General features: G+C 38.7%; 1 protein-coding gene and 1 long non-coding RNA gene across 2 annotated transcripts in view; both read right to left on the bottom strand.

Annotated features, from left to right (window-relative positions):
• The window catches only part of nell2a (neural EGFL like 2a), a 392,213-nt gene that overhangs the window by 235,266 nt on the left and 143,124 nt on the right, over nucleotides 1-13,823 (bottom strand). The window lies entirely within an intron of this gene.
• On the bottom strand, nucleotides 188-13,819 carry LOC117515504. Its single transcript, XR_004562174.1, has 3 exons — nucleotides 13,739-13,819; nucleotides 4,633-4,638; nucleotides 188-199 (listed from the first exon to the last, which is right to left on the bottom strand). It is a non-coding gene; the product is annotated as an uncharacterized LOC117515504 (long non-coding RNA).

Here is a 13,823-nt window from a genome sequence, read left to right as displayed (position 1 = left end):
GAGGACATGCCCTTGAAATGGGTGTTTCAACAAGACAATGACCCCAAGCACACTAGTAAACAAGCAAAATCTTGGTTCCAAACCAACAAAATTAATGCCTCGCAGATGTGAAGAAATCATGAAAAACTGTGGTTATACAACTAAATACTAGTTTAGTGATTCACAGGATTGCTAAAAAAGCAGTTTGAACATAATAGTTCTGAGTTTGTAGCATCAACAGTAGATGCTACTATTATTGTGAACACCCCCTTTTCTACCTTTTTTTTTTTTTTTTTACTAATAACCCAATTTCATAGCCTTAAGAGTGTGCATATCATGAATGCTTGGTCTTGTTGGATTTGTGAGAATCAACTGAATCTACTGGTACCTTGTTTCCCATGTAACAATAAGAAATATACTCAAAATCTGGATTAATCTTTTTAGTCACATAGCACTACTATTATTCTGAACTCTACTGTACCTATGTACAAGTTTACTGAACTTGCAATCATTCTAAGTGATGTGTGTGCATTGATACATTTTAGAGGAGCACGGGTGACTAAAACATATACCTTGGTATTTATAAAGCAATTTACTATATATTGTTCATTTCAACGACATTTTGTGGAGCCCCTCCAACTTTTACCCCAGCCCACACTCAGCCCCCCCCAACAAAAATTTCCTGGCACTGCTTCTGGGATCTTAGGGGGCCAGGTGTATACAAAGCGGCTCATCCAAAATGATAAGGTTTTCACCAAATTTGAACAGGACATCCCAAATGAGGTTATCTTGGACAAGTTGAAATTTTCAACCCAGTCTCACATTTTTGTTTGTTTTTTCTGTGATACATCACAAAATATGTTACATTTTCATGACATGGTCACCACTTGATCACTAATTTTAACCTCAGAACCCCCAGTGTCACCCCAAATTTTGTGATACCATCATGAAAATCTACTCCATTTTTATGACAGTATCACAAACTAATACATTAAATCACTTTTAGTAATGGCAACAGGAACTTGGCGTGAGATGGGGTTAAAATTTGCGCATGGTCAGGTTTCATGGAGACCCTCTCAGGATCACTCACTTTAGTAAACAGAGTACTGATGATTGAAACTTATTATCTCCAGCAGGCACAAACACACATCAATATCTGGTCTCCGTGGTGCCCACAGTTAGTCAAGGTCTTAGTTAGTACCAAGTTTCATCTTGATACGTATAAGATGACTCTGTGAAGATATTGCATTCATAAGGTTTCAGAAACTTGGCTGCCTGGTGGCTACAATTACAAACAAAATATTCCCAACATCAAAAATGAATCACGCTGAAACATGGTACAAAAGTTCAGCTCACTAAAAATAAGGCCTCAGATAACTTCAGACAACAGATTAGTTCCCAATATCCCGTTGTTCCCAATATGAAAGTTGTTAAACAGCCTTTATAAATAGCATTTTATTTAGTATTCAGATTATATGAAAGTAGTTCATTTTAATAAATTTCTTAACATGTTTTAAATTCTGTTTTTAAAATAAACAGGTGCCAGTAATTCTGAGGAGGACTTTGTTATACAGAATCTGTAAAACAGGTTAATTACCTCGGTAGCTGTTTGGGATACACGAGAACTAAATCCAAGGAGTGAACTGGCCCTGGGGATAAACCTACCCCTAACCCAACCCTAACCCAAAAGTTCTCTTGTTCCCACTGTTTGTATGCTGTAAAATGGAGAACAAACTGTGAAATAGCTTCCTTTTTTTTCCAGTTTGATTACAGTAGAAAAATACTCCACAACTAATCTCAGTGAATTTGCTGCAGACTTAGAGCTGTTAAAAAAGTCAAGAGTACATGCAATGACAAACATATACTTTAAATGTACACAATCAAAGGAGCGGAGTGAGCCGGCGTAAAATTGACAGGTTGGCTGTCAAGTTCATATGCAGAAAAAAACAAAAAAAAAAACAAAAACGGAACAACTTTCATCCCATGTTTGCTCATTAATGCCAGAGATGCAAGCGGGTTAGCGGCTCTGACGTGATGTTTACTTCAAATCTGACTGCAAGACAACATCGCAAATGATAAAAGTCATCATTTTTAATGGTGCTACATCTCAGACAAGACATCAAATGGGAAACTCAGCTGAAGCAGCATCGGTTTAGTGTGTGAACATTTGAAGTCCAAATATGGGGACAGATTGTTCAAACTTTCACTCCCAACATGAAATGACTCGCTTAATGAGGTAGACGATGTGTTTCTCAGGTGTGTAAATTGGGGCATTCACAAGTAAGACATCACCTCTGATCCTGTGCTGATATGATCAATCACACTGTGTTGTGTTCAAGGACGTGTTTTCTAATAACGTGATGGCCAATGTGTCGAAAGGCTGGAATTGCTCACACAGTCTCAGCAGATTGAGAATGAATATACAGAAGCAAAGACACATTCAGCATCCGTGCATATTAAAAATTAACCACCTCGCCAAAAAATATTTGTAAATAAATGTCGAAATGAGCATGAATTTTGAAATGCAATTACTGTGTGTTGCAGACACAAATAAGGAGAGGATTACAGTCTGCCATTGCAAAAGGATTATGTGATAAAAGCATAAAATCAACAAAGTGCCCTCGTGGGTATTTAGCAAGCGTCGACATCATTTCACAATCTGTGCTGTATATTTTTGGATTTAATCATTTTTATTTAAAATTCATGCTGTTTTAAACCCAGCTGGAAGCTGCCAACTTGACAAAAAAAATTCACAGAAACACTTAACAGCACAGGTTCAGCTGTCAGTTGAGCACAAACTAATGTGCACCACTCAACTCAGGAACAATGAAAACTAGCGAAAAATGAAAATATTTCAAACTTAATTAAGATTCCATTAAATATTGTGATCTGTAACATACAGGAGGTAAGTGTCAGGTCTGTGGATGTGGTTTTCATATTGTTCCACAACATGAAAACAGGTTTATACACATGGGGTGTACGGCCAGTACATTGTGAATGCCAGTGCCAAGCCCCAATAAATGAGGAGGGTAGAAGGACGCAGGGTGTTAAAAGACATGTCGCACATAATTTAATGTCCCAGTTAGCAAGACAACATAAAGGTATTCATGATTGTAATCCTCTCTGCACACATGCGCTAGTAATTAGTGGTCACTGATGTGTTTTATTGACAATTATTCATCTCACTCTGAGCGTTAGCAGGCGTATTTCCTGAAAACGTTTTAGTTGGCAATTCTCTGCATTTCTCGGGGTGTGACGTATATTTTAGTAAAAGCATAAACATCCCGATGACTGACAGACAGTGAAACAAATCTATTACGTCTGATAATGAAGCTTCTGAGCTTTGATTCAAAAGTTATGGTTCTTATTTACAGAGGATATACAGACAGAAGATGACACACTTCACCTCGAAACTCGTAATTTTTTCAAAGTCTGTCAGATTTTGGAAGTTAGCCTGAGTGACGCTGCTGTTTGTGTCCCAGGATGCTGGTTTACTGCTGCTGTGAACATGGACATGGAATGTCTCCATGACACAGTTTTTCCACATGCTGCCTGGACACGCAGATGCATTTCTTACATTAGAAAAAGTCAGAATACAATATTTTCAGGACATAATGGACTTTCTATCTAATGTGCCAGAGAGAGAACTTGAGGAGTTGAAGGCAGAGCTGCAGTCAGACATTATTCTCTGGCCGACAATCGCGCGCATGATCTGTGCGTGAGGACTTATAATGGACCTGGACATGTTCTCTTGCTGGCGATCCGTGTGTGAGGACTTACAGTGAGCCTACATTGTTCTCCAACTGCCGATTGTGCGTGTGTCCGGTGTGGTGTGTGAAGTGCAGTGCAGTGCGGTGTGTGAGGTGCGTGCATTGGGGCTTCTTTGATGGTGTGGACTTTACATTTGGAAATCATTCTACAACTGGGTGAGTGCCTTTTTATTTTACTTTGAGAGAGTCTCTCGGAATTTGGATCTGGATGTCAGCTGTGGCTGGGGGGTCCCGGAGTCCGGTCACTGTCCACCGCAGTGCACTGCTGGACCAGCTGACCGCTGTGGAGTGCAACTCAGCTAGAGAACATGCAGTGCACGTGTTGGTGAGCGCTCACACCCTCATGAGGACCGGCCAGCATCTGTGCACGTGGCATGGTGTGAAGTCACCCGGCTGACTAATGTCACTTCCACCACGTAAAATTGAAGTTTAAATAACAGACAGAAAGAGTGGAATTTAAATAAAACAAATAAGAGTGAAGGCGTGAACTCATTAATTTGTGATCGCTTTGCTCATACACTTTGTTGTGGACATACGACGCATTTCAGCTGACTGCCAACTGACAGCTGGACATGACCATGCACACAAGGTATTACATTACAGCATAGACATCAGACAGATGCAGGAAAACACATAATAATACATACATGAAATTAAAATCACAGAACAGAGCAACAGAGAGTGAGCATTTTGTTCCGTGAGCTGCCAAGATCCGCTGACAGAGGTGGGCATGTCCCCCTGCGATGTGCAGCTGTTCAGATATCTCTGCTCGCAAGTCACAGCTTGGGAACACCTGTAGTGGCTTGTAGGATACAACCTCACATAACTGTACTGTGAAGCGCAGACGTTGGCATGCTGTCCTCACATGGGAATAAATTAAAACATGTCGCTTCAGCTGACTGGCACGTCAGCGCACCACTATGCTGGTGAATACCGTGGTCCATGCCATGCAAGATATCACCCCACAGGATGCCCCCACGAGGCGCATGTCACTGCAAGATTTCCCCACATTGTAATAATTAAAACACAGATCACATTTGTCGTGGATCACTGCTGAAGTGGTCACAATGCGAGAGCTCAGCTCTTCATGACACGGGAGCCGACTCTTCGTGAGACGGGAGCCAGTCGGCTCTTCATGAGATGAGTGCATCAGGTAATTCATAAGACATAAAAGGGAGGACAGTAATCCACTTCATTTCATTACTTTCTGGTGTACATCTAGGCAGAGGCTAAATCCACCCTTTTAACAGGAATTAAGTATTATAAATTGTGTTTTATTAATTTTTGCTCCACTGCTGTGTCCGCAACTTTCCATGTACTCGCACTGTGTTCATGTGCGCAAACACAAGCATGCACGATACCGTTGCCGCAGTATCATGCACTCCTGTCCGACCATGCGCCCATCCCGCCAGCAGGTGGAATGTTTCGTGGTTCCCCGTTTCATTTTTGGTTTGTGGATTTTCTTCTGGTTTCTGTGTCTTTCGTGTTATGTGTGAAGGGGCCCTAAAATCTGCAGAAGCTGCATACCGACCTAACTAAATTCACAACTTGAGTAACGTAAGAACAAATTAAAACAGACAAATATGCAAATTACACAAACATCTGTATGTTAGAGGATGCTGTGTCACTTCTCAGGAACCTTTGGTCATTGAGTCTTGATTTTGGTCTGAAATTATTTACAAGATCCAAATTTCTACAAGCCTCTGTGGAACATTTTGAAACTGAACAGTCACCATGGTAACAACCAAAAAAATAAATAAATACCCACAGAAGCTCCAGAGGAGATAGTGTGCTAAAATTATGTAGCAACCCAAACTTTGTATTTCATCGAATTTACACTGTTAACTGAAAATAACCATTAATGCCTATCTTCATCTTTGACCCCATTAAATGACTTGTCCCCATCGCACTCCAACAAAAAGCATGAAGAACATATTACATCCTAAAAATTTCAATGAATGCAGTGGGGACATGGTCAAAATGAAAAATGTGCTTTCAAATTCATACTACATCTTTTCTCTGTCCCTACCAGGTTCTCACTGCATCTGACACATTCCCTCCAACGTCTTGCCATGCTTGCACACCACATCCTGTGAGGCTTACATAATGGCTGAGTAGATTCTTGTTATTTGATTGGCTCTTTGTATGTCACGTGACATGGATTATTCGTCCCATTTGCACTGCATTGCATTTAGATTGCAATTTGTTTCCATTTAGCGTGCAAATTTGGGTCCATACCTTTACAAACCACGCCCACTAATGCGGGCAGCGTTTAGCTAAACATGTGAAGTTTGTTTTGCTGATGGATGACAATTTGGAGGCACTAACTGATGGTGCTAATCCTCCGAACACACACACACACACACACACACACACACACACACACACACACACACACACACACACACACACACACACACACACACACACACAACAACAACAACAACAAATCCACTGCGCCGTAACCCATATGGAGGCATGAAGAGCTGTTAGGAGAAGTTAGAATGAACTAATTTCTGACATAATTTTTTTGCTTATTTTTGGACTCCTATTTAAAGATCATGTTGGATTGTTGATGTCAGAGCAGCAGTGATGCACCAAAGCTGGACAAATTTCTGATGTGATTTTTTGCTGGAGTGAGGAGGTATACAAAGTCTTTTTCTTTTTCTTTTTTTTTTGGAAGTACACAAAGTCAGTGCAGTGACCCACCAAAATGTAAGTCCCTTTTCTGTTGTTTATAAATTAATAATATAATATCAAATGACAAGGATCTATTTTAGCCATTATATAAAACAAATAATGAATGTTTTTACATTCTTTCAATACTACAAACATTTAATTTGGTGAAAGCTGGAACATACCATTTGTTGAATTAATAGCATTGGCTATTAATGTGTCTATTAATTTATTTGCTGAAAATGATGGGTTGCTGTGCATTTGGATGCACAAATAGACACAACAAGGGCTTTGAGATGCAAAGATTCCCTTCAGATCCGAAAAGAAGAAAAAATTGGGAAAATAAAGTCAGTCGTGTGGGATGGAAGACAACATCATCATCAAAGCTTTGAGAGGTAAATTTATTATTCAGTTCCATGTGCAGTAAAACTCACCTAAACCGTCGTCGTATAAACCAGATATTCACAGTCACCAGACAAGAAAAATCCCAAAGTTTTTGTATTGTTTCCATGTAATAAACATCGTATAGAACTGATTTTGTACAGCAGATTTTTTGCTCACATCCGATAAAATGTTCCGTCCGATCACAATGTATTTCCATTAAACCCCTTGCATGTGGAACCGGAGACATTTACGTGATTAAAAGCCTGACTGTTTATTTTTTTCAAACCATGCTCAAACTCAGAGCTGCAGCCTGGACGTGCAGCTGTGAAATCAAACACAAAAGGCTGTGATTTGACACTTTTCTGCTTTTAATCCTTTGTCTCCCATCATTATCAGGCTTGGGGAGTAACGGAATACATGTAACGGCGTTACGTAATTAGGATACAAAAAAAGGTAACTGTATTACGCTACAGTTACAGAAAAAAAGACGTATTCAGATTACAGGTATATTTAGTAAAAATAGGGATTAGTTCGCAGGATTACAATTTTAATGCATTTTATGATATTATCTGTATATAATTTTTTTTTTTCTTTGAAACGTGAAGGTCCCTTCATGGACAGCGACATGACGTCTCCTAACCCGGCAAAATATTGATGAAGTTCCCATATGTTAATGCATTTTCAATGGCGATCCGCGACTGGACACACTCAGAAAAATGCTCGCAAAATACGTGTTAAAATGCCATTTTGACCTGGATATCGAGCCAGTAAAATTAAATTACATTAAATTATGTCAGGAAAGTATTAAACGTACTCTGACACACCCACATTCTCAAATATTAGTGTTGAAAGTTACATGGATCTGCGCTGTTCAAGCTGCTGAGCTGAGGCGTCCTGCTGCAGCTGCTGTGTTCAACGCAGCGCGGCTCCTAAAACCACTACAATACATTTATATACATATTATATTTTTACACAATTTTCCTTTATTGACCGAGTTTCATTCATGAAGTCAGTGGTGTGTAGGGTTGCCAACCGTCCCTTGAAAAACGGAATCGTCCCTTATTTGGAAATAAAAGTGTGCGTTCCGTATTGACCTGAAACGGGACGCAGTTTGTCCCGTATTTCTGTGAGAATCAAAAAGTCTGTAAAATGTCAATGGAATTGACTTGCGCTTTATATGGAAAATTACGGTAAATTTTACGATACAGAATCACTCTTATCACATTGGTTGAGGGACATCTGCTCGCAAGAAGATCCCGGACGAGAATCAGGAGCCGACGACCGTCGTCGGACGACCATAACAAATCAGCATGGCTGATACCGACACAGACACCGACACTGGCACTGCAGATACGCCTACGAACAGCAATGTCTGTAACGTCGTTACTCCTCCTCGAAAAAAAGAAAGCAAAAATACATGGGCAAATGGGAAAAGGAAAATGGCTGGGTGGAAAAGGTGCGCGACAACAGCTATAAGTATTGTAAGTATTGTTTACTTTTTCAGACTTTCACTGTTACATTGTTTTGGATGATATTTTTTTTGTTAATTTATACACTTTTAAGTTAAGCAATAACACGACAGAGAAAGATTTATTTTTAAAGAATTTTTTTTTTTATATTTTGAAGCAGGCCAGGATGCTCATATTGAAATTGTGAGTGAAAATTTATTTTGCACTAAAAATAAATTGCTAAATAATAATTTGTTTTCCGCATGTTCATATCATAACAAATGCATGTGTGCATCTACTTAAATTCAGGGTCAAGTCAATAGTCAAATGGTTAAAAATCGTTTCACACACACACACTGGGAAGGGTGAAGGCAATGGTCAGTTGGCCGGTCCATGGAAATAGAGACTGGAATGGACGTCATGTGACTAGCGGCGTGGAGAGAGACCATGATCCTTTTAAACAGAAGGATATGAGGAGAAAAAAGGCAGCCAGTGCTTCACCATCAACTGCACGAACCACAAAAACAAATTCTCCAATACTAAAATTAACTGTAAAAGAGCCTTAATGTAATTATGTAAAACAAATGTCTATTTTAAAGTCGTTATGCCGCAATTTAATGTCAATATACTGAGACTATAACTCAACGCCATAAGTTCTTTTCATTAAGCTGCGTTCACATGCGGAAACAAAAATGTTTAAATATATTTATGTCTATATATATACTTGCAGCTGTTGTTTAATATGATATGTACATGGTGGTCACAGGAGGCATTTAAATTTTAACAGTGTGGTTGGAGGGGATGGAGGAGGTACTTTTTACCCTGACTGAGGGTCAAAAGTCATAATGAATGGCTTTATATCTACTTGTAATAAAATGTTAGTACAAATCATATATATGTTGTTGTCATTAAAAGACTAGCAGTAATATTACAGTGGAAAAAGCAGCAAGGTAAATGAGCACAATGGCAAGGCATACTTCAGATTAATATTTTAATACATAAGGATTTTTTATCCAGACATGTATGGGTTCGTTAGACCTTTTAATTAGCATGAATACAACGTACAAGGCTTCATTTATAAAATTCCATCGAGAATTATGATGACAGGAAAAAAAAAAATCACAGTAAATGAACAGAATGGAATATTTTCCACAAATTTCCACACTTTACATAAAACATTTTTTTCTACCTAGACATGTATGGGTTCATTAGAAAGAGCAATTAAAAGGCTTTAAAACAAGCCTACTTTTATTAAAATCTGTTAACAAATAGCGACAATAGAGCGAGAAAAGCAGCACAGTTTGTCGTAATTTCCCCAAATTTCTGCATTTTACATAAAAGTTTTTTTTTTTAACCCACACATGCATAGGTGCATTGGAAAGAGCTTTCAAAGGGCTTTGAAACAAGCCTACATTTATTAAAACCCATTAAAAAATAGTGACGCTAGTGCAAAAAAAGCGGTCAGTTTATTATTGATGAGCTGCACATTTCCACCCTTAGTAATGGCGCCTTCCTGTCCTGAGTGACGCTAATAGATAGAGGCGCGCATGTCCATTCCAGTCTATATTTCCATGGGCCGGTCAGCCCTGCCAGTGAGGTGTCCCTTATTTATTTTTCAGAGAGTTGGCAACCCTAGCTCCGGAACAGGAAGTGATACAATACCGCAGTGAGAGCCAACCACTAGTAGAGGTGACTTTTTAAGTCACCTCTACTGGTGACTTTTTTTAAGTCAAAAATATTGACTTAAAAAGTCAATATTTTCCAATTTCAACAACAGAAATAGATGCACAAAAATCTATCAATAAAATTATTGTACAAGCCTGATGAAAAATAACCTTATTATCTTATAAATTTTAGTAAAATTTTAAATAAATTGTTTTTATTCACAAAATCAATTAATAGATGAATCCGCATTTGTAAGAGATCAAAAGATGCTGATACAGTGGGAGATGCTTTGTGATGTCATCAAAGGTACAAAAGAATAAAGTCACTTTGTGATGACATCACAAAGCATCTTAGCTCTCACAAAGGGAACGTGCATGTAAGTAACAGTTACCTGAGCTCAGCAACGGGAGTAGAAGGAGAAAGTCAGAAAGCCTGAAGTCAATGAGCATGGAGCCAAAGACACAACAGGCTGATGAGACCATGAAGACTCAGTCCAAACAAACAGCTGCAGCTTCAAGAGGTCCAAAAATGATTAAAATAAAAGTCGTGGGCAAGATCAAGTGGTTCAGTGAGAAGGACGGTTACGGCTTCATCACACGGAGAGACAAGGCGGAGGATGTTTTTTTCCACTACACCGCCATCAGCAAGAATGCTGACGGACAAATCTGCATTGTTAAAGAAGAACAGAAGGTCCAATTTGACATTGTGGAAGGAAGGAAAGGACCAATGGCTGTAAATATCACCAGCCGAGGAGGACTCCCCATCCAGGGCAGTAAGTATACGCCCCCCCTTCTCGTATGAGTGAGATGTAGATCTTTTAGTGTCAAAGTGTTTTTCTTTTTGAATCAAATTTCACATTTCTGCTTGATGTGTTTTATCAGAACATTAAGATCTGACCTTTTCTGAGTGTCAACAGGTGAAAAATCTTTATTTTTGAATGAATCTGGGCCACCGACATATGTGGTCTGGGATCTGATTAAAAGCTGAGTCGTACCTGGTGATCAGATCAGAACAGGTTAGATTCTAATGAAACATCTCATCATCATTCTTATTTTCAACAGAGACCTTTGAAGTGCAAACGAAAGTCAAAAAGATGACGAAAGGAGACAAACAAAAGCAGGACACCAAGAAAGGAACTCTGCCCAAACAAGCTGTAGAAGTGACAATGAAGGTCAACCAAGCAACAGTGACCACTGCAGAACTCTGGCAGCCTCTTATGGACAAGTTGGTCAAGGTCAAACTGGAGCGAGAACGTCTGAAGAAGGACATGGAAGCTCTAAAGACCAGCCTGGAGATAGAGCGGGCAGCTATGCGGGTAGAGCTGGACAAGAACCTGCAGCTCAAGGAGGCAGAGTACCAGAGGAAGCTGGAAGCTCACAAGGACGAGTGCAAGAAAAAAGTGAACCAGCAAGAAGCTCAGTTCCAGAAACAGCTGGAAGCACAGATGGCTGAGTGCAGGAAAGAACTGAAGCAGCAAGAAGACCAATTCCAGGAACAGCTGGAAGCACAGACAAGTCAATTTCAGAAGGAAAGAAAGTCCAAGATGGAGAAATCCTGGATGTATGTTTTCGGTGGTGTTTGTGTTGTCGCAGGTTTCTTGTCAGCAAAGATTCTGACAACGTAAGAGACACATGCAAATTATGAAAGGAAACATCTGCCTCAGACTTTTTAAAAATACGTCAAGACTGCAAACTGTTACAGAAATAAAATTTATATCAACAGTTTGCTCACTTTTCATTTGTTGAAAATTCTCATTTTTGTACTTATTTTGTGTGTTTATCAAAACATTTACGAGTTTTTCTGTAATTTCTGAGAAAGTAAGGAAATGCTTCAAAAGGTTTTGCTCATTTTATAACATTGATTACACCTTCAGTAATATTTTATGGTGTTAGGGTGGAAAATGTGTGTGTTTTTTTTTAGGTTTTCACACAGTCAACATGTTGTAGTGCAGCAAAGTGGCCAAAAGTTTGTTTCTGGAGCAAAAAGTTCACAGTTCAAGACCACCTCCAGGCCATGTGGAGTTGTGTCAGATATGACATCTGGTGTCAAATCAACATGCAGATCTCTCTCAAATTTGATGTTCTGAACCCAAATGAAAAAACAGAGAGCCCAAGAGGAATTACTTTACTATAGTGTAGTATTTAATGTAATTTTCTTTGTCAACAGGAAAACTGACTTAAGTCAAAATATTCCAGTTTCAACAACAAAACCGCTGTTTGTGTTGTCGCATGTTTCTTGTCAGCAACGATTCTGACAAAGTAAGAGACACGTGTGACTTATGGCAGGAAATAAGTCAAGACTGCAAACTGTTTCAGAAATAAAAATAAATAATGTTCGCCCATTTTTCATTTGTTGAAAATGCACATTTTTGTACTTTTTAAATTTTGTCTATTTACTTTTTTTTTTAGTTTTTCCTGTAATTTCTGAGAAAATCAGGTTAATTTTCATCAGGTTTTGATGATTATTTTATAACTACTTGATTACACCGTCAATTATATTTTATGGTCTTACAGTGGAAAACACAGTGTGTGTGTCCATCCAGCAAAACGAGTTCCTTGTCAGCCGATGTCCACAAAGTTTATCAGAAAGTTTTGTGTGTGTTCAGAACGCTGAAGGGAGTTCAGAGATCTTTCCTGCTGTCTGAACATTTGTTTGCCGTTCTGAGTGTGTGAGAGTGGGACAGAGGACACACAGCATTTCTGGAAAACTAAATTCAAGTGCTGAAGGTCAGCAACAGACTGGATGTTCCACTGCTTTCAGTGAGATGCTGATGGTAATTTATGGAGTTTTTAAAATCTTAAGCAGGAATCACAGACAGCAACAAATGGATTATGTCACTGCAGAATCACCTGGATTGAAATGGGTAGGGACTTTTTTGAAGCTTCCATGAGAGCCAATTTGTTTTAACATAAACGCTGTACAAAATGTTTCAGTGAAGTAAATTATTGTCCATCATGTGATTAATATTTAAACTGGCTGCACACATCTGCTGTGCCAGACATCAGCTGACAAGGAACACATTTAACAAAAGTCATCAGAGATGATTTAACCCCCCGGTCCCCACAAATTAGTAATACAAAGTGTCAGGGGATCATCCAAGTTACACCCTTGTGCTAAGTATGAACGAAATTGGTCAACTGGTTCTTGAAATATCTCACGAACAAGTGAAAACACAGACTGGCAGACATGCTGATTGCTATGTCTTCCCGCATTTCATACCCGGGGGAAAGGTGCAGTTGGGACCGTCTATGACTGAATAATATGGGATAAGAACAGCAACTATAGTGACAAAGGTCAATTTCAGTTTGTACAGGGGTCAAAATTTAAAGTTGCTCCAATTTTGGTAAAAAAAAAAAAAATAAAATAAGTGATGCGAAGGTTGACATCCATTGGATTTTATGACATATGGCATGTGTTCCTCTGTAACCTCATAATTAAGCATGACAGATTGTGCAAACTATTTCTTTTAAAAACTAAACCAATACTTTCCATCAGTTTTTAACCAAAATTGGAGCAACTTTAATGTCTGACCACTGTACAAACTGAAATTTGTATTTGCGTTTTTTATCCTGCAACACTCAGTCACAGACAGTCCAATCTGTACCTTTTTGGAATTATTATGATCAGAAAAATAAACTGGTATATTTTTCAACATGACAAGCATTTTTTTTTTCAATTTTCATTTTGAAAAATGGCTGCCATGGCAACCATGATAAAAATTCACAAAGGCTTAATATCTAGATTTTTTTTGTGTACTTCATTTGGCTACATCTGTGCCAAATTTGGTGCTTTTATCACAAAATGCACAATTCTTACCCCCACTATTTAGCATGAAGTGCATCATTTTCAGGAATAGATTTATTTATTTTTTGGTATTTTTAAATTACTGAGCTGACACTGT

This window comes from Thalassophryne amazonica, chromosome 8 (assembly GCF_902500255.1).
Source record: "Thalassophryne amazonica chromosome 8, fThaAma1.1, whole genome shotgun sequence".
Lineage (NCBI taxonomy): Eukaryota > Metazoa > Chordata > Actinopteri > Batrachoidiformes > Batrachoididae > Thalassophryne > Thalassophryne amazonica.
Note: the sequence above shows the minus strand (reverse complement) of the source record. Positions and strands in the feature narration are given on the sequence as shown.